Source organism: Cynocephalus volans, chromosome 6, assembly GCF_027409185.1.
Source record: "Cynocephalus volans isolate mCynVol1 chromosome 6, mCynVol1.pri, whole genome shotgun sequence".
NCBI lineage: Eukaryota > Metazoa > Chordata > Mammalia > Dermoptera > Cynocephalidae > Cynocephalus > Cynocephalus volans.
Genome location: NC_084465.1, coordinates 28,905,190 through 28,925,008, shown reverse-complemented (window position 1 = coordinate 28,925,008; position 19,819 = coordinate 28,905,190). Strand labels below are relative to the sequence as shown.

General features: G+C 37.1%; 1 protein-coding gene and 1 pseudogene across 1 annotated transcript in view; one reads left to right on the top strand and one right to left on the bottom strand.

Moving 5' to 3' along the window:
- GRM8 (glutamate metabotropic receptor 8) overlaps positions 1-19,819 on the bottom strand; it is a 774,682-nt gene that overhangs the window by 480,178 nt on the left and 274,685 nt on the right. The gene's annotated exons all lie outside the window — the stretch shown is intronic.
- Positions 13,602-14,020, top strand: LOC134381227 (ATP synthase F(0) complex subunit C2, mitochondrial-like; annotated as a pseudogene).

Here is a 19,819-nt window from a genome sequence, read left to right as displayed (position 1 = left end):
TTCCCTTTGAGCTTATCAGAAAAGAAGTATTTTATTTTATTTCAGTAAAAGACCAACACTGTAGAATAAGTTAAAGCAGCCTAAACTTTTCACTTGTCACACTGAATGTAGGACATATAGTAGTTTATGTTTAAATGAATATTGGCCATGGACTAGAATATAATGCACCTTAATTGATTTATGAATACTGTGTCTCTTAATAACTCACAGTTAGCAGTTTCCAATTTTAACCAATCCCCTTCAATAAGAGCTTGCTCAAAACACTTAACATCATTTTCTTTGAATACCTGTGGTTAGAGCAAATGTTGCCCACCATGATAACCCGATCAGCTAAGCCGGCAGTAAATGTTTTACTACTACCACCCACATATTTGTTCTGCCCAGTGGTTTGCCCCACAATCCAAATAGTTCCTATGTAGTCTCCCCCAAAACTAAGTTTTGTGCTTAGTATTCAAGATGGTTATGTTCTCTAAAGTCATCAATTCTATAGTCATCTCTCCACTCGTGAAAACTGTAGACGTCTTTGACCTTAACTTCTCTTCCTATATATCACTTTCCAACCTTTGTAAACATACATATATGTTTACATATGCTTATATGAATTGATTCATTCTTCTCTTTGGCCAGCAAACCAAATAATTCACTGAGTTTTGCTTGTTTATTTTTTTTTTTAAGACAGGGTAGACTCTAATTTAGGAAGAACATTTTTACTTGCCCTGTAATGCACTTGTAATGACAAAATAACACTCTTTATATTCTCAGTCCCCCTTATTTTGGTCGGTTTCAACTGACTATTCATTTTCAGAAGCATTTTCTATTTAATTTTTACATTCATCTGATATCATTAAATCATTGGTTTATTTCTGTTTGCATCACCAGCATTATTTCTCTTCTTAACATAGTAATTGCCACAACTCTTGCAATCAATATATACTAACTGAATTTGAATTATTTTAAATGTAGCTAGCTAGAAAGAGGAATTGTTTGTGTCAGGTATTATACAAAACATGAATAATATCAATTTGTCAAAAAGCATTTATTAAGCATTTATTTTGTTAAACATCTCTGTCCCTTCCATTTAAAAACTTATCTAATCAGTGCTCCTCAATAGAAATATGATGCAAATTACATATGTAATTTTAAATTTCCTAGTAGCCACATTAAAAAAAGTAAAAAGAAACCAGTTGAATTAAATTTTAAATTATAATTAAAATTTTGATATAATCAAATTAATTTTGATTGGCCCAAAATATCTGAAATATTATCATTTTAATATGTAATGAATATAAAATTTTTTTTTACTATAGCTGTACAGTAAGGGTTTTTTTCCTCACTGACATATTCCTATCCCCTTATTTTCTAAAAGTGAGTTCAGAAATGCTCCTCCTCCACAAAATCTTCTGTTAGCACCCCTCCACACACACACTGACCCACCCTCTGTGTCACTTGGTACACTGTGGACAAGCTTCTCATTACACTTGTGCATATAAACAATAAGCAGAAAACTGAGTGATTTTCTCTTGTGAGACTGAGCTAATTGAAGGCAAGTTCATGTCTTTTTGTCTTCCCATCTCCAGTCGCCAGCACAACGTACGTATTCAAAAACATCATTCAAGTTCGATGAAAACAGAGAAAATAGCACTTTATAAAACCAAAGTAGGCACCAAAATATATTTTCGCAAGAATGAAAGAAAGTATTTATGCACTAAGTAAGGTTGTACAAAAATTTCTTACCATTGTTTGTGATTATTTCACCTTAACAGGAAAGGAAAACAATAGCAGGTATCAGCCTGTGCACTGGAAATTTCCCTACAGAATAATATTATGATTACCTCCCTATGAAACAGAGAAACATATGCACCATAATTTCTATAGTTAGGGTTTAGGGAGTGAGCATGTTTTGTTCTTTTTTTTTTTGTCCTTTTCGTGACCGGCACTCGGCCAGTCCTATATAGGATCCGAACCCGCGGCGGGAGCGTCGCAGCGCTCCCAGCGCCACACTCTACCAAGTGTGCCACGGGCTCGGCCCATGTTTTGTTCTAATAGCAAAATAGTTGGAGATACTGTTGTACGAGTCAGCATGACCAAGCCAGAACACTTGATTTAGTAAACTTGTCTTCTTAATAAAACAAAGCAATTGGGCCAATAGAAAGAACAATTTGCTACCCAAGGCTCTTTCTAGATCTTCAGGAAAAACAAGTCAATGAAAAACAGCATTGCCTTTGGAAGAGATGGACCAGTGTGATTTCGGTCTGCTCTGATGGACAAGAGTCATGGGGTAGGAGAGGGAAGTGAAGCACCCGTTGTTCACAGAATGGGGCTGCTGGTTTCTATTGCAATGTTTTAATGTCACCTTTAGGCCCAACTCTACCTCCTCTGATCTCCTCAGGGCAAAAAAAAAAAAAAAATAGCGATTCACAGAGTGGAGCCCTGTTCCATGAGACTCCCTCACACTGCACCATCCTGAGAGACAGAATACCTGGACCATAGCATAGCTTATATTGGAGCTGTAGTGACAGATGGGTTTCTGGTAGTTGCTGGCATTGCCTCGTTTATTCATAATGCATATACATATGCATACATTCACACATATATATACATATATACATACACACACGTCTTTCTCCCCCTGTATAAAAATTATTGGATTAAATCAAATATATGATTAGGCCAGGGAAGATTTGGGTAAACTTATAAACTTGACTTAAACCAATTCAGAATCCAGTCAACAGCAATAGAGGATGAGATTCTTCTTCTATGTTTTACTTTGTTCATATCAATTCAGAGATAACGTTGAATTATTAAGGCTTCCTCCTACAGCTCACACCATCAAAGATAATGTGTGTGTGTGTGTGTGTGTGTGTGTTTCAAAGAGAAAATAATCCAGACAGTTCTCTAAAGTTCAATGGAGAACAGTAAGCTGTGCTAGAATAAGAACCTCACAAGCTAAGATTACCTGCAAACCTCTTAAATCTACCCTCTTTAGGGAAAAAAAATAATACAGCACTCTCAGATGCATTACAGGGCCTTCTTGAGTTTTGCCTTTCATTAGAAAGTCATCTCTTCTCTTTGCCCCCAAATGTAAATGCTTCTTTAAAAGCATTTTAAAATGTCCAATCATATAAAGCAGAAAGGAGCCTTCACATTCAGAAACTTACGATATTCCACATGCTATTTCTTTAATCCAATTGGTCATCTTAAATAGGTCCAAAATTCATATATGGTCCTAAGAAGCTTCAAAAAGAATAGTTCTCTCAGTCCTATTAATATATGACTGGTTAAGTTTAAAAAGTCATAATCAAGCAAAATTAGGTCTTGAGGAAACTGCCTTAAGCCTCTAAGACTTTATAAATCCAAATTCAGCATTCATAATAAATCCAAATTCATTTGTGTGACTATATAAATATTCATGCAGAGTTAAATGTGCACCTATAAATGTACAAGATACATATGCAGATGTAAATGTGTTTTATAACTTAAGCTTATAAAAATGTCTTATAGACATATATTGGTCTTGGAGAAACTACCACTTTGAACCCATTAGATGTAATATATGAGCTTACCACTGAATTATCATCATGTTATAATGCCATTGTCTAAGATTTATCTATTAGACAGCTCAGAAGTATGTAAATGCTCTAGAAATGAAAAGAAAATTGTGAATCCATTAAATCATGGTCAATAAAACATTCCTGTGTCAGTCATAATCTAATCCTCCAACTCCATCAAGTTTTAAGTGCAATGACTTCCAAACCCATTTACCACTTTTGGCTCTTCCTCTACATCCTTGTTGTAATAATGACAAATTGTGAGATTGGCTGACTGCTGCTGTAAAGCCAAGCAAAATCCAAGCTTTGAGACCAAAACCGATGACTGTATCTACAGAGTTGCCCTAATTAATGAGCAGGCGAGCCTAAGCAATTAAATGGTTACACTTTAGTATTTCCTGAGTTCTACTATTTACTTAACCCGGGAAGCCATGGAATTAAACATTTGTACTGTGTTGCAGCTTCTCCCACAAAAGTTCTCACAGAATTTTAGGAGAAAAACTCCTAAAAAGTTTTTCTTATTGTACAGACTATAGAAACCATTTGATTTCATGGCTCAGTGCTGATAAGCTGTAGTGGACAAAAATAAACTTCTCAAATAAATTATTTGATTCATGCCAAATTTCTGTTGGCCTTGTCACCAGCAGGATGTGGAAGGCTGTGGGATGGAGGTGACCAAGACTAGTCAACAAGGGAAATGATAAGTATATGAGGTAATGCTTATGTTAATGAGCTTGATTTAGCCATCCCACTATGTATGCATATATCAAGACATCATATACTACATCATGAATACATTCAATCTTTAATTTAATTTAATTTCCATTAAAAGATAAATTGAAAAAAAAAAAAAGACTACCCAACTGGATAGAAATCATGTCCAGGTACCAGTTTATATAGACAGGCACTGAGTGGTAACAGTGCTAAAAAGAAAAAAAAAAAAAAAGAATAGGCAAACATGTGCTGAACACTTAATCTATGTGTCAAGCTTTGCTAAGTACCTTAAATATATTATCCTATTTGATTTTCATCAGCATTTCACTCATACACACACACACACACACACACACACACACACATACACATATATGTAAAGTAGATGAGGAAAATGAGGCCCAGAAAGTTATTTCTGATCTCTCAGTTGCAGAACTGTCAATGGGGGCCTCAATTATAGGCCAGCCTTGGTGAATGTACTTAACCAGTATACCACAATGCCCCCACCCCTCCCCAAATACGTCTGTGAGGAAGGCTAATGTACATTATCCAACAGGCCAGTCAAACTGGAGTTCGTAGGCAAGATTCAAGGCTTGAGAAGGTGGTTTGGGCTCCCAGTTTTGAGACCCTAGCTAGGTAGGGGCCTAGGCAGCAATAGAAACAGAATGTATAGAGCACAGGTCTAGAGATTTATTCAAGGAAGGAGACCCAGGAGGAAACTGCTTGTGGGTATAAATCAGGTAACGTTTTGAAGTTCAAGCCATGCATCAAAGTTAGAAACAGGTATCAAAAAGGGAGTATTTCAGAATCTGAAACAAGGCCCTGATCCCCTTTGCCCTATTTGTCAGACACCAATCTGTGATAATAAGGGTGTGCAAGATCATGGAGATGGACACAGGATCTGCAGGTCACTGCAGCCAAACACTAGGTCTCTAGGCTGAGGAGCGCTCATGGTTCTAAAATCTCCACTCCTGAGTTCCAAATGCTATGCTTTCCTCTTTTCCAATTATCACGATCTTCATCCCCATACATGTCTATTAGAAAAAAACAACAATAAGACATATGCTTAGTTTGGTCATCTGAGAAATGTGGGTCCAATAATGCATTCAAGAAGCAGTCAATTTAGTGGGAAAAAAGTCAAATTGCTTATTATCATGCAGAGCAAAAAAATTACTATTTGAATATTGTGCTTTTCAAATGGTTGTACTTATGTTGGGTTGACATAATCATATTCACCAGGCATCTCTGTACTTTGTCACTTTGGTATACTATTTTTTAAACTGTCTTTTCTTCTTGGTATCAAATTTATTTATCCTTTTGGGATACTTAATTCCTTAATGTCAATCAATTTTTTTTTCACTAAGCAAGCAGATTCTTTGTTTTCCCAAGTAAATTCTTTAATCAGCTTTTGTTCAGAAATTGTTTATTTCTATCTGCATTACATAATGCTAGATTTAACCAATCTATCAAACCAGGATAATACAGGGAGGAATCTTGTCAGTTTGTCCTTTCCTCTTAGGAACACATATACAGTATTTTGTACTTTCAAAGAAAGGAAATAATAGGATTAGACTAAGATTGAGGACAAGAGGATGTCAGACCAAAGAAAGGCATGTGGTCCTTGTAAAGCTTTCCTGTCTGGTATGGGGAATTGTAATCCATTTGTGCTAAATGCTTTGACTACACTCATTATGCAAAAAACATTAGAGCCTAGTATATTTTGTTACCATAGTTCTGCCTACTGGGAACTATAATTAAAGCACATTTGAACAAATGAAATTTTATTTGTTATTAAGCAACTAAAAGTTTAGTCAACCTTGCAAATATGGCATTATCTTAAGATTACAATATGAGCCAGCAGCTATCCAATAAACTTTATTAGGTCCTATCTTTATTAGCCATTCCTCCTATTCCTATTGTAGGAGACTTGTATGCTATACAAAAGTGATCCTCAAACTTTAGGATGCATCAGAATCACCTGGAAAGCTTGTTAAAACACATTACTGGGCCCCATTCTCAGTTTCTTATTCCTCAGGTCTGGGTTAGGACCCTAAAATTTGCATTTCTAATATGTCACGAGGGGATGCTGATGCTGCTAGTCTGCAGACCCACACTTCAAGAATCCTTGGTACATACCACGGTGGTTAGAGCTTTGGAATCAAAACCACCTGGGATCATATCCTACCTCTTCCACTACTATGTACATGTCCTTGGGCAGGTGACTTCATCTCTCTAGGCCTCAGTTTCTTAATCCACATAGTGGGGATAATAATCCCTATCTAATTGGTTTGTTGTGAGAATTAAATGAGATAAAAGTATAGAAAGTACTTAGCCCAGTTCCTTGCAAGGGAAAAATCAATCAATGTCAGTGATCAGTTTGTTATTACTATTAATTAGGCAAATATGCCAAGACCTACTTCAACATATAACCAATGGTGTACATCAGACTCACCTGGAAACCTTTTGTAAAATTCGCACAATGAGCTATTCTCCCCCTCAGAGATCCTGTTGTGATTGGTATTTCACTGATTCTAAGATGCCATTGACTGTAAGATGCACCATTATTTTATGTACCACTAAGAAAGAAAATGCTGCAATGAAACCATGATTATGCTATGTGAAATAAGCCAGACACGGAAAGAAAAATATTGCATGATCTAACTTATATGTGGGATCTAAAAAAAGATCAAATGTACAGAGATAGAAAACAAAACAGTGGTTAACAGGGGTTAAAAGGTGGGGGAGGGGAGATAAAATGGGGAGAGTAGGTCCAAGGATACAAAGAATGTGCATCCTGGAATTCATCAAATACAGTAGGTATGAGATGAGAGGTGCTCAGTTTCCATGGGTTTGGGTTTCAAGACGCACCTCTGAGTTTCAAATCACTCCCCAAGGTCTCAGTCCCTACCTCTAAGCCCTCCCCTAGAGGAGAGTCATTGCTGCTTATTGCACTTATTTTCAGTACTAACACAGGAAGATTGAGAACACAGGGGGCGAGACTTAAGCAATTCCAGTGGCTGAGCATGCTCAGTAGAGAGAAGCTTTTTGTTTTTTTTTTAACTTTTATTGAATCAAAATTGATTATACAATTTTGGGGGGTTCAACATTGACATATGTTGATCAAATCAATATTACTAGTATATATATTGTTACAAATTGTAATTATTATTTATGCCCCTTGTCCAATCCCTCCCCATCCCCATTTCCCTTCTCCCACTCCCCTCTAATCACCCTAGATTTCTTACCCTCTGAAAGAATAATGGTTACTCTGTTGATTTGCTGCCCAAATGATCTGTTCAATACTGAGAGGTGTGATCAGGTCCCCCAGTACTATCATAGAGCAGATGCCTCTTCCATCACTCTGAAATGGGCTCTGTGGAGAGAGACATCCTCCTCCTTTCTTTGTCTCTGCTGGTGACTCTCCTTGTGTTAACGCACTCCAGTGGCTGGCAGACCATCTGCATGGTGGTTATAGTGTTTAGCCACCTTGAAGGCAGCCATGATTATCGTAGTGGCTGTGGTGGGCCACCCACATGGAGGAGATGTTTTTGGCATGCTCCTTGGTGATGGAGGTGTGCCTGGTTGTGGATAGTGCCCAATCCCCGGCTCCATACCCCAGGTTCCCAAGTGGGTCCCGAGGCTCTGGTGTGGTGTGCCTGGTTGTGGGAGTGGAGGTCTGGTCCCCAGATCCATACCCCAGGTCCCCAGGCAGGCCCTGAGGCACTGGGGTGGGGTGCCTGGTTGTGGAAGGGGGGTCCAGTCCCCTTCTCCATGCCCTGGGTCCCCAGGCAGTCCCCAAAGCACTGGTATAGTGAGCCTGGTTGTGGGAGGGGGGTCTGGTCCCCTTCTCCATACCCCAGGTCCCCAGGTGGGCCCCAGGGTGGCATGGGGTGCCTGGTTGTGGGAGGGGGATCCAGTCCTCTTCTCAGTAGAGAGAAGTTTATCCAGACATTAACCCAGTAGCCAAGCAGAATTTATCCTTTGAATGACCATCCACTGGAGGCACTAGAGAGCACAGAATATCTTTGAATATATTTGGTGCATGTGGTGGAGTTTGACCAATGAGGATGCTCTAAAAAGAGACCAACTGAGCATGCGCAAACCTGTTATATAACTGGGATCCACTCCCTTTGAATATTCATTAGATAGCATGAATATGTATGGATAGCCAAAACTATAAAAGTGGAACTCAGGCAGAAGGCTGGGTTGTTGCTTACCTACCCTGGGGCCAGCCCTCGCTTCACCTGTGAGGTGTGTATGCTTTACTTTTATGCTAAACTTACTTTTAGAGGGCAGCTGCTCAGTCTCTTGAGCCAGCCTGCATTTTGTACTAAACTTTAAGTGTGTATTTCTTACTTCTGTATTAAACTTGATGTTGGCACTGCTCAGTCTCTAAAGCTAGGCTGCACTTTCCCTGTTAAGGTGGTATTTCTTATTCTCTTCATTAAAACTGTTTTCACTTTCTACTGTGACTTCTCTTGAATTCTTTCCTGTGGTGGAGTCAAGAACCTGCTAGAGGAAGGGGCGGGTTGAGGCCAACCATCAAGCCTCCTCAGAACCCCTGCCCTGGTATCAGGTAGAGACGTGAATTGGGGCTTGCTTCCTGGGTTATTGTGATGTGCAATTCTGGTTAAAACCCACTAATCTAGTCAATGTGAAAGCTGCAAGGGGGATTAGAAGTTTAGGTGCCTTGAAGCCAAGTTCATAGCGTGGAAGTTCTATACTTAGAACTACTGAGTAGCCCAGTATCATAATCTACCATATAATTAATAAGCTGTTAATGAAACAAAAATATTTCCTCTTGGTGTAACACCACCCACCCTCTAAACTTGGAAGAGGACTTCTCCCACTGAACAGCTACATGAGAACAAATCAATCCATTTGTAAAGCCAATCAGACCAGAGGAGAATACAGTGTAGTCAGCAGGAAGGTGTCAAGGGATTGGGCCAAGATAATTTCTTCCTCATAAACATGAATTCCAATCTTGAGATTTGAGGATTATTGGGGGAAATCTTTAAGGGAGGCAAAACATGAATTACATTCCTGGGAGAGGGGAAAATGGTGAAGGTCACACAAATTACGGGGCCTTGGGCCTATTAGGTTTTTATTTTCCATCTTGATTTTTAAATTGTAGTTTGAAAAGTGCTGCGAAACAAAGAAAGCCAATTTTGTATAATCTGATTTTTCTATCAAGTTTATGTCAACTGCAATTTCCCTCCACTCTGAGAATCTTGGATGAAGGCAGGGGAGGCATGGGCCCCTCTCAACTTCATGCTAAAGCTCTCACCCATAGGAAATGCATTCATTCTGTTACACAACACAGAACAGGGCAGTATCTTTTGACATTTTTATTTGGGAGCTCAGAATTTCTAATAATTTCAATATATTATTGCTGGTGGTATCCATGCTCATGAGTTAATTGTAACAATAAAATAATATTCAAGTTAGCTTCCAAAAATTCTAAGAATGTAAATCTCTAATGAAATGTCGAAATAATATCATAGCGATATTTGCAAATTTCCAACTATGAAAATTTCATTTTAATTCTTTTCTATCTTGTGACTACACAGTCCATTCTTTAATGGGTGAGATCACTAACTACTAATTTTCTAATTAGGATTCAACTCAAACAAACAAAAAAACATAAGATGTTGGAAAGTGCCAGGGACCTTTCTGCAATATCCAAATGGTGACAAATCATAGCAACAATAATTAAAGTTGAAAAATACATGAGTATGGATGTTTTCTCATTTTCTCACTTTATTGTAAACAGACACAAATAAAACCTGTACTTCCAAAAGTATATTTTGTACCTTGAAAAACTCTTTTGGTCCTGGCCCGTATTAAATTCCTTCCGATAATTATATAGTAAAGATTTATCATAATACTCTTTTTAAAACTATGATGTTTTTAAATTCTCATGTTTGTAATTACAGAATAGGAAATACAAGATATTATGAAACTTAAAACCAAAAAATAGCTTTATGTTTCCAAAAAGAAAACATAGTGCTGATTTTATAAAAATGTCTACATAATTTAAATGACTGCACATGTAGAATACAATTTAATATAAAACTTGGTTACTTGAATAATGACAACAGTCACACTTATCATAGAGAATATCTGTCAACTTCAGTGAGGAGGAAGTAGCTGTGTCTTTACAGGAAACTAGTTCCTGTTTTACTATAAATCAAGATGACAGGGGTTTTTTTCTTGTTGATTCGTTTTGGTTTTTATTACTTTACTGAATCTGTCTTAAGAGGTTTAGTTGTGCGATTAATTCAACCCCCATTCTCCACATAAGAAGATAAAGACCGGTCTTGAAATGCTTAGATTCTGTCCGTCATTGTGACATGCAACTGACACATTAGCATACATTAGCATACACCTTTCCACAAGGGTAACATTTATCTCTACCGAGGAATTCTTTGCACACCTCTTCTATTTTGACCAAACTGTGCATAAATCTGAAGTTGCATGACATTGGTGTGACTAAAGATTTTAAACATTTTCAGTTCTTTGGAAAGTATAAGAAACACCTTAAGAAATAAACATTAGCAGTGGTTCAGAGGTCCTGATTTGTTTTAACAAAGACATAAATTATTTCAAGTCCTCTGCTGATTAGAAAGTAGTGGATTTCAACTGATATGTCAAAGCAATTTGTAATTATGTTTTGTACTCCCATAAAATGCCATCACCATTCCTAATCATTATCTGAATGTTCAATCTGTTTCCAATATCTGTCTCTTAGTTGTATGTGTCTGTTAGGAAATCACAGGGTACTGCTTGCCTGAGAAGGAAAATGCTAAAGAGAGGATGACACAGGAATTTCAGGAAGAAACAAAAGTAGTCAAATGCCCTTCCTTTCTTAAATAATATCTAGCTTCACTGCTCAAGTTCTCCAGGGACAGAATGGCTCTGCTTGGGAGCTGCTGGCCACTCTCTCCAGAAGACACTGAAGCCCTGATCGTATGATCCTTAGCAAGCCTTTTGCAGAACTGATTCAAGAAAATGATAAGCGGTAGTACTAGATGATCTTTGGAAGTCTTTCTGAATCTCAGGATTCCAATATTCAAACATATTCTCACAGTGCAAATTAGATTCTTACAAAAGATTTTCTCTTATAAAGACAATGAAAACAAATGGTTAGCCTCAGGGAAGTGAACCAGGTCTTAAGGAAATCCTAAGAGACTCCTCTATTTTCTTGCTTTGTTTGCTCTTTAGAGAACTAATCTCCTTCCCTAGGAATGTATTAATATCTCTTTGTCCTCTGCTATACTGGCCGACTTTGGGAATTTGCACACAGCATGTTTTATCTTGCTAAATATAATAGTCTGTCCAGTATTCTGCTTTTGTGAAAAATCTCTATTCACTTTCACAAATTACGTGAATGGGTCTGAAGCATATTTTCCTTTCTTCAATAGAGACTATTCCCAAAAGTAGCCTGAAACATGCCAAACATCTGCTACTATACACAGTTCAATACATGATATTGATATGTATTATCACTGGGCGAATTCTGAATACAAGGCCAATTTAACACTCTTCTTAACAATTCCCTCCTCCTCCCATGGCCCAGTTGCAGGGAACTCAAGGAAATCAGAATAATTCTAATATTTGCATAGGCAAGCTATAACTATTCAAGTAAATCTGCTAAAATAAAAACCACAGTAGTGCATTCCCAAATCTAATATAAATTAGATACACATGATAAGTATAAGTATTTATTTAATTTAATGAATATTGAAATATATATAAGTATTTTTGAGTGTCTGCTATACTTGAAATAGGTATGTTGCTTTTCCAAACTATGAATTTCTGGGTATCTGACTGTTGAGAGTTTATACGTGCCTAATATCTTTTAATGATAGAATGCAATTATTGTTAATTGCAGCACAAAGAAAGGTGACCATAATCCCTAAATCCTGAATTCTTTCTAGTTATCTACAGAGGCCTCTACCAAGCATCTCTAGTTCCCTAAAAGACAAATTTACAAAGATGCGTGAGTAAACTGAACTTCGTTGCTAACTAGGGCTTTGGATCCAAACACCTCTCTGGTATCCTTGGTGAAGTGACCTGGCCCTCATGTGAACATTGCTGGATCTCCTGCCTCTTGGTCTAATGATTAATAAAACAACCCCAGCACTGAATCCTTTATTTATTTTCCGAGCCCCATTCTGATTCTGGCCCCTGACAAAGCCACTGCTCTGGCACAGGTTATATCTGCCCAGGGGAGGCAGGTTTTCAGATGAAGTCATTCTATATACCTGTGCGGTCCAATACTGTAGCCACAAGCCACATATGGTTATTTAAATTCATTTTTAATTATTTAAAATTAAATGAAATTAAAAATTCAATTCTTCGGTTGTACTAGCCACATTTCAAGGGCTCAACAGCCATATGTGGCCAGTGGCTAGTGTATTAAATTATTTTCCTCATGCTCCATTAAACAGTGCTGATCCAAGATTCTATTTTGTTCTTGATTTGGGCACACCTTGTTCTTGGAGTTGGATAGACTTTATCTCCCACTAAAGATCAGAGTGTGCAACTGTTATTCACTCAACAAATATTTATCAATTCCTTGTCTACCTACTGAACATATAACCATGAGGAAAACAGACATGGTACCTACTCTGATGGAGCTTACATTCCAGTGGAAAAACCAACAATAAATAGGCAGACAGCTAATAGAAAAGATTTTTTCAATTATGAATTTCAATACTAGTTTATCTCCTTTTCAGCCTCATAGTAACAAGATGTTTTTGTTTCATTCAAGTGAGTCCATCCCCACAGCAGGTGGCCTACTTTCTTTCGATGTTCTTCGGATGACAGCCACTGATGGTTTTAGGATCTGAGTCTAGTGTTTCTTTAGCTTTCATTTCTTTGGAACTTTTAACCACAAATTAATTTTTGCCTCTGTCTTTGATTCCCTCTTAAAAGGTTCTCCTGACTTTATAGTTTCAGTAATCACAGTTTTAAGTTGTGACTCTTAACTATTTATATTACCAAATAGAACAGCAAACTACTAAACATTCCCTCTTGAAATGCTCCCCACCTCCCACCCCCACCATCCCACCTCCTTGACCGTGCTATTAGGCCTTCAGTATTTCTCTTGAACCATTATCTTTCCTCCATTCCCAGTGGGCCATACGATCTAGACTGTCACTTCTCATACCTGAATTGCTAAAAAAAAACCCTAAAAGGTTTAATGTCTCAATTTCTTTTCCATTTGATCATGCATACTAAATCATGATTAATCTTAAAAGAACCCATCATTGCCCCTCTCTGTCTTTTCTGCACTGGAGCAGCTCTCCTGCCACAGCACCTCATCTCTTGAAAATGTACACCTGTGCCAAGTTTGTCTCCACCCCTCCCTGGTCAGTAGCAGCTCTCAGCTGCTCAGCCCACCACTATCTACAGTGCTGCTGAAATAACCAAAACACAGATGAGAGCCTCAGCAGCCTGGCAGCCCCACGTCCCTTGACCTCACTTATCCCTAATCACAGCTTCCAACCAGAGCCATTTCAAGGGACATTGACACAGCAGCCAAGTTCTTTGAGGCTGGGGCTGCCACAGTCAGAGTAACTGGCTCTGGGGCTAGGATTGGGACTGTGTTTGGAAGCATCATCACTGGTTATATCAGGAACCCTTCTTTGAAGCTTCAAATCTTCTCCTATACCTTTCTGGCCTTTGCCCTCTTAGACGCCATGGCATTCTTCTGTCTGATAGTGGCCTTTTTCATCCTCTTCATCATGTGATGGAGCCATCTCCACCTCCCGCAGTTCTTTTACCCATGTCTCATCTTCCATGTGTGAAGGGTCTTCAAACAGTTCATGGAAAATGCATATTATGAAAAACTAGGCATGGATTTCAAAACTATTTGCACCAAAATAAACTTGTACAAACTTGTTATAACTCATCTAAAAAAGATCTAGTTTTAGGCACTAAGGATAATATATCAGTTTGAAAAGAGTCTCTATCAGAGCAACATGAGTTCTGCTGAAATTGAAGCAAGAACAAATATCAAATTTATGGTAAAGCTTGGGCAGAAGAACGGTGAAGTTATTGATGCTTTACAAAAACTTTATGGGGACAACGCCCAACCAAAATCAGCAGTTTACAAATGGATAACTCATTTTAAGAAGGGATGAGACAATGTTAAAGATGAAGCCCACAGCAGAAGACCGTCCACATCAATTTGCAAAGAAAAAATTAATTTTGTTCATGCCATGACTGAAAAGGACGAATGATTAACAGCAGAAAGAACAGCCAACAGCAGAGACACCTCAACTGGTTTGGCTTACACAATTCTGACTGAAAATTAAAGTTAAGCAAACTTTCTGCTCGATGGCTACACCCAGATCAACTGCAGACAAGAGCAGAGCTTTCAATGGAAATTTTAAACAGCTAGGATCAAGATCCTGATTCAGTTCTTTAAAGAACTGTAACAGTAGATGAAATTTGGCTTTGCCAGTACGATTTAGAAGACAAAGCACCAGAAGGTGTAAGTGGTCCAGTCAAAGCAAAAGTGAACCAGTCAAGAGTAAAGATCACGGCAACAGTTCTTTGGGATGCTCAAGGCATTTTGCTTGTTGACTTTCTGGAGGGCCGAAGAACCATAACATCTGCTTATTATGAGAGTGTTTTGAGAAAGTTAGCCAAAGCTTTAGCAGGAAAACACCCAGGAAAGCTTCACCAGGGAGTCGTTCTCTACCACAGCAATGATCCTACTCATTCCTCTTATCTAACAAGAGCAGTTTTGCAAGAGTTTCAATGGGAAATCATTAGGGAAATCATCATAATCTTCCAGTCCTGATTTGGCTCCTTCTGACTTCTTTTTCTTTCTAATCTTAAAAAACCTTTAAAGGGCACCCATTTTTCTTCAGTTAATAATTTTTTTAAAAAGACTGCATTGACATGGTTATATTCCTAGGACCCTCAATTCTTTAGGGATGGACTAAATGGCTGGTATCACTGCTTACAAAAGTGTCTTGAAGTTGATGGAGCTTGTGCTGAGAAAAAGATTTTTTTTTAAATTTTTATCTTTCAATTCCATTTTTTCCATAAACTTTTTCAAGTCTTCTTGTATGTTCCATTCACTATACTTCCCCAGGCATCCTGGGTAAAGTAGTTGGCTCAGGGTTTGACAGAGGAAAGACAAGTAATACTGTATTAGTAAGAAAAAAAAAATCCTGTCATTACACTACCCGAGAATCCATCATGGCTCCCTTCTGTCTATGGAATCAAGTTTCTTTTTTATGAACTATTGCTTTGGAAAGATAAGCCTAGAATTGAGTAATTCTGTTATTAATGTGACCATTTAATTTAGGAGTAAGAATTATAACCTGTTTGGTCTCTGAAAATGATTTTAGATTTTTCAGGCTGATGTACCTCTTAGCTCATGTGACATATTATATACCTGCATGTGTCTTCTCGTTTTATCTAGTTAGAGCTTTCCTAATAATTTTTCTCCCACAGTTCACAGTTTCCACCAAATTCTTATTCCACAGCACATGAAAAGAAGGAGGAGGAGGAGGTGGAGGAGGTCACTGACTGAGGTCACTGACACAAACGGTAGTGTTAAGACGCACATTCATATTTGGGCCAATTTCACATACCTTTCCCATTTCCTTGCCACCCACATGAAGCCCACATTATGTCTTTTTCCATTGAGTCCCAAGTCAACACCTTCAGTTAGTCACAGAATGACTTTCTGCAGGCAACTTTTGGATCAACATTTACAAACTAAAATCAGCTCAGCCTTTGACCAGAGGATCTGGTTAGCATCAGAAGTATCACCACTGGCTGGGATATTAAAAATAAAAAAGAGAAAACTAATTAATTTGCTGTGATCTCAAACTAAACATTTTTCTCCTATGTATTTTAAAGGTCCAAAGAGCAAAACTACAATTTGAGTTTATTAGTATTCGAAGCAGAATTACTGAACAGCTCTTTGTTAGAGTTCGAATCACCCTGTCAAAGATATCTAAACCTTTTTGTATGAGAGTTAAATGTATAAAAGAAAATTCAAGTTACTTTTATTATTATCAAAATCTGCTCTAGGAATCAAAGGAAAGAAAGGTTTTTTTAAATCTATCATATTTTATTGCAGTTGAATTAATTCTTGTAGTTACAGTATGTTCTTAATACAACTAAAGAAGTTAACTGATGCTTAAAATTATTAAGGCCCAAATTATTTTTACTTTTCTTTTCTTCATGATAACTAATGTTTTTATTATCATAATACTAGATTCTGAGAAGCTATGCAGACTTTATATTTGTTACTCATAGCCTTTGAAAAATGTTAAAAATTATTAATATACATATATGTATATAAAATATCCATGTACGTTAATGTACGTAAACAATTTACCCCTACTAGACTACATCATAGTTAATCAATGTTTAACCTATTTCCAGTACCTTTTCACAGGAGCTCAAGTCACTAGAATTATCTTCATTGACTTAGAAAATTACAGAAGACAAAGTCATATCATAGGTAACAGGGCATTCAACCATTTCTCTTGGATTATTGAAGGAAACAGCAGATCTCTGTTTTCTGTTTTGTTTTGGTTTAGTCAGAAGCATTTTAGCTTCACTTCAGCAAGATCGTCTTTCCCACTGTTTCTCTTTAGAAGCTTATCTTACAAGGCCAGTAAAAGACTGTGTTCCCAAAGCCTAGAGACTTTCCATTTATAGTTTTCCATTAAGCCTCTTAAAAGTAGGTATTTATACCAATTAAATATTTAAAAGATAGACCTTTTTATGAAATAGAATTTTTATTAATTCAAAGAGAATGTAAATTATACTTCTAAATCCTTTTTTAAAGGATTTGAGTTGACTTACAACAAAAGACATAAATAGATTAAGATTGTTAAAATAAATCGAAACATACCAAAGCACTGGAAAAGAGGATACAAATATAAAAATCATGGTCCTGATTGTGCAAAACAATTTAGCTCTGAGTGTCCCCCAGACTAAGGCAAAAATAGAAATACAGTTGATTGAACAATCTTGTGGAGTATACCAATATTTATAAAGCAAATATATTGCACAGGGCCTAGTTTCTTGCAGTTCAGGTTTAGCTTAACTTCTTAAAAGTACATATAAAATGTTGTCCTTGCAAAAGACAGGAAATTTTCCCCAGTCTATAGTCTCTGTTGTAAGATAAAGAATTGTAACACAGCAAGGTTGCTGGTTCAAAGACAGACAGGTTACTGATTGATACATAAAGATACTGGGAAATTGCTTTGAGGAGAGAGAATGTTTGCTAAAATCAAGCTTTTGTTGGTGGATCAACTTAACTTCTTGCAAATTGCATTATGGAATGTCACCTTGCTTGTTTTACTGAATGTTACCAGCCTATATTGTTAACCCCACCAATGTTCTCTTCCTGTAACTTCCTGGTCTGGAGAATAAATGCGGAAAGAGAACCCCAATTTGTGGTTAATTTCCCAAATGGAAGGAATGCCTCTCTCTTGAGGGTTCTGGGAGATTGACCACTTCGAGGCTTCTCACTGCTCAGAAGAGATAGGCTTTGAGTAATCTTTGGCAGCTCCATCACCCAGGGGAAAAGGGGTGGCAAATCCGTTAGAGGCAAAGCAACAAATACTCATTATTTTATAGGGAAGGCCTCCAATACTCTTATATACTAATACTAAGTGTGGTCTTCTTGTTAGTAAATTCCAGTAGGAATTTATCTTATAGCCTTTCTTGAAGGAAAACTAAGTTTCATAATACACAGTGCTTTCATCAGTGAGGTTCAGTGGCTGCCTTGAACATCAATAAAAGTCAATAGCATGACATTATACCAGTAATTTTTAAATTATTTTTAGCTATGGAACATGAGAAAAAAACGTGCACCAGCTCAATACATGAAATAGATAAATAAGAATTTCTCTATTTGAAACAGAGTTAAAGGGCCTGAAGCTACCGTAACCACTAATTACAGAATCTGTGTAAGGAAAAGAACTGTGGGCAATAAACAGTTCATATTGCCTTGTTTAGAAATAAATATAAAAATGAAATTAAAATGTCCTATAGCTCTTATGCTCTCCTCATGAGACTGGGGATGAGGCAAGGATGTCTACTCTCATCATTTCTATTGAACATTATACTGGAGGTCCCAGCCAGTGCAATAAAACAAAGAAAAAAGAGAAATATGAGGTACTTTTAAAAATTCATGGGAAAATAGAATTATAAGATAATATGAATCTTTCCATGAGCTTTTTGAAGTACCCCTGTACAAGGCATACAAATAGGAAAGGAAAAAGTAAAAGTATCTTTATTCACAGACAACAGGATTGGGCATGTAGAAAAATCTTAAGAATCTACACACAAAGAAAACCCCACTAGAACTAAAAGATTAATTGAGCAAGGTTGCAGGATACATGATCAATAGACAAAAATTATTTATATTTCTATATACTAACAACTGGCAATTGGAAATGAAACAAAATACATTTATAATAGCACCAAAAAGCACGAAATACTAAGGAATAAACTTAACAAAATGTGTGCACAGGCAGTAAACTAAAACCTACAAAATATTACTGAGAAAATTTAAAGAAGTCCTAGATAAGAAAATTGCTATGGACTGAATTGTGTGCTCCCGCTTCCCCAATTCACGTGCTGAATCCCTAACATCCAATGTGATGGTATTAAAGATCAGCACTTTGGGAGGTAATTAGGGTAATTAGGTTGGGATAAGGTGACGAGGATAGGGCGCTTATGATGGGATTAGTGCCCTTATAAGAAGAAACACCAGAGAGCTTGCTCTTTCTCTCCATGCACGAATAAGAGGTTATGTGAGTACAAAGTGATATGGTGGCCACGTACAAGCCAAGAGAAGAGGCTTCAGAATGAAACTTTCCTTGGCAGCACTTGATCTTGAATTTCCCAGCCTGCAGAACTGTGAGAAAATAAACTTCTGTTATTTAAGCCACCCAGTTTGTGGTATTTTGTTACGGCAGCCCAAGATGACTAAGACAAACAGATATAACCTGTTCATGGATCAGAAGACTCAATATTCAAATTCAGCACAATCCCAGTTAAAATCCTAGTAAGCCCATGTGACCCAGGAATTCCATTCTTAGGTATACACATGCAAATAATTAAAAACAGGGGCTCAAACATATACTTGTATTATTGCAGAATTATTCACAATAGCCAAAAGTTGGAAACAACCCAAGTGGTCATTAACAGATGAATACATAAACAAAATGTGGTACAGATATACAGTGGAATATTACTCTGCTATAAAAAAGAATGAAATTCAGATATGACATGGATGAATCTTGAAGACTTCATGCTAAGTGATATAAGCCAGACACAAAAGGAAAATATTGCATAATTCCACTAATATGAAACATCTAGAATAGGTGAATTCATAGAGACAAAGCAGATTAGAAATTACTATAGGCTGGAGAGAATAAAAAGTTATTGCTTAATAGGTACAGAGTTTCTATTTCAGGTGATAGATAATTTTGGAAATAGTGGTGATAGCTTCACAACATTGCAAATGTAATTAATGCCACTGAATTGTATACTAAAAATGG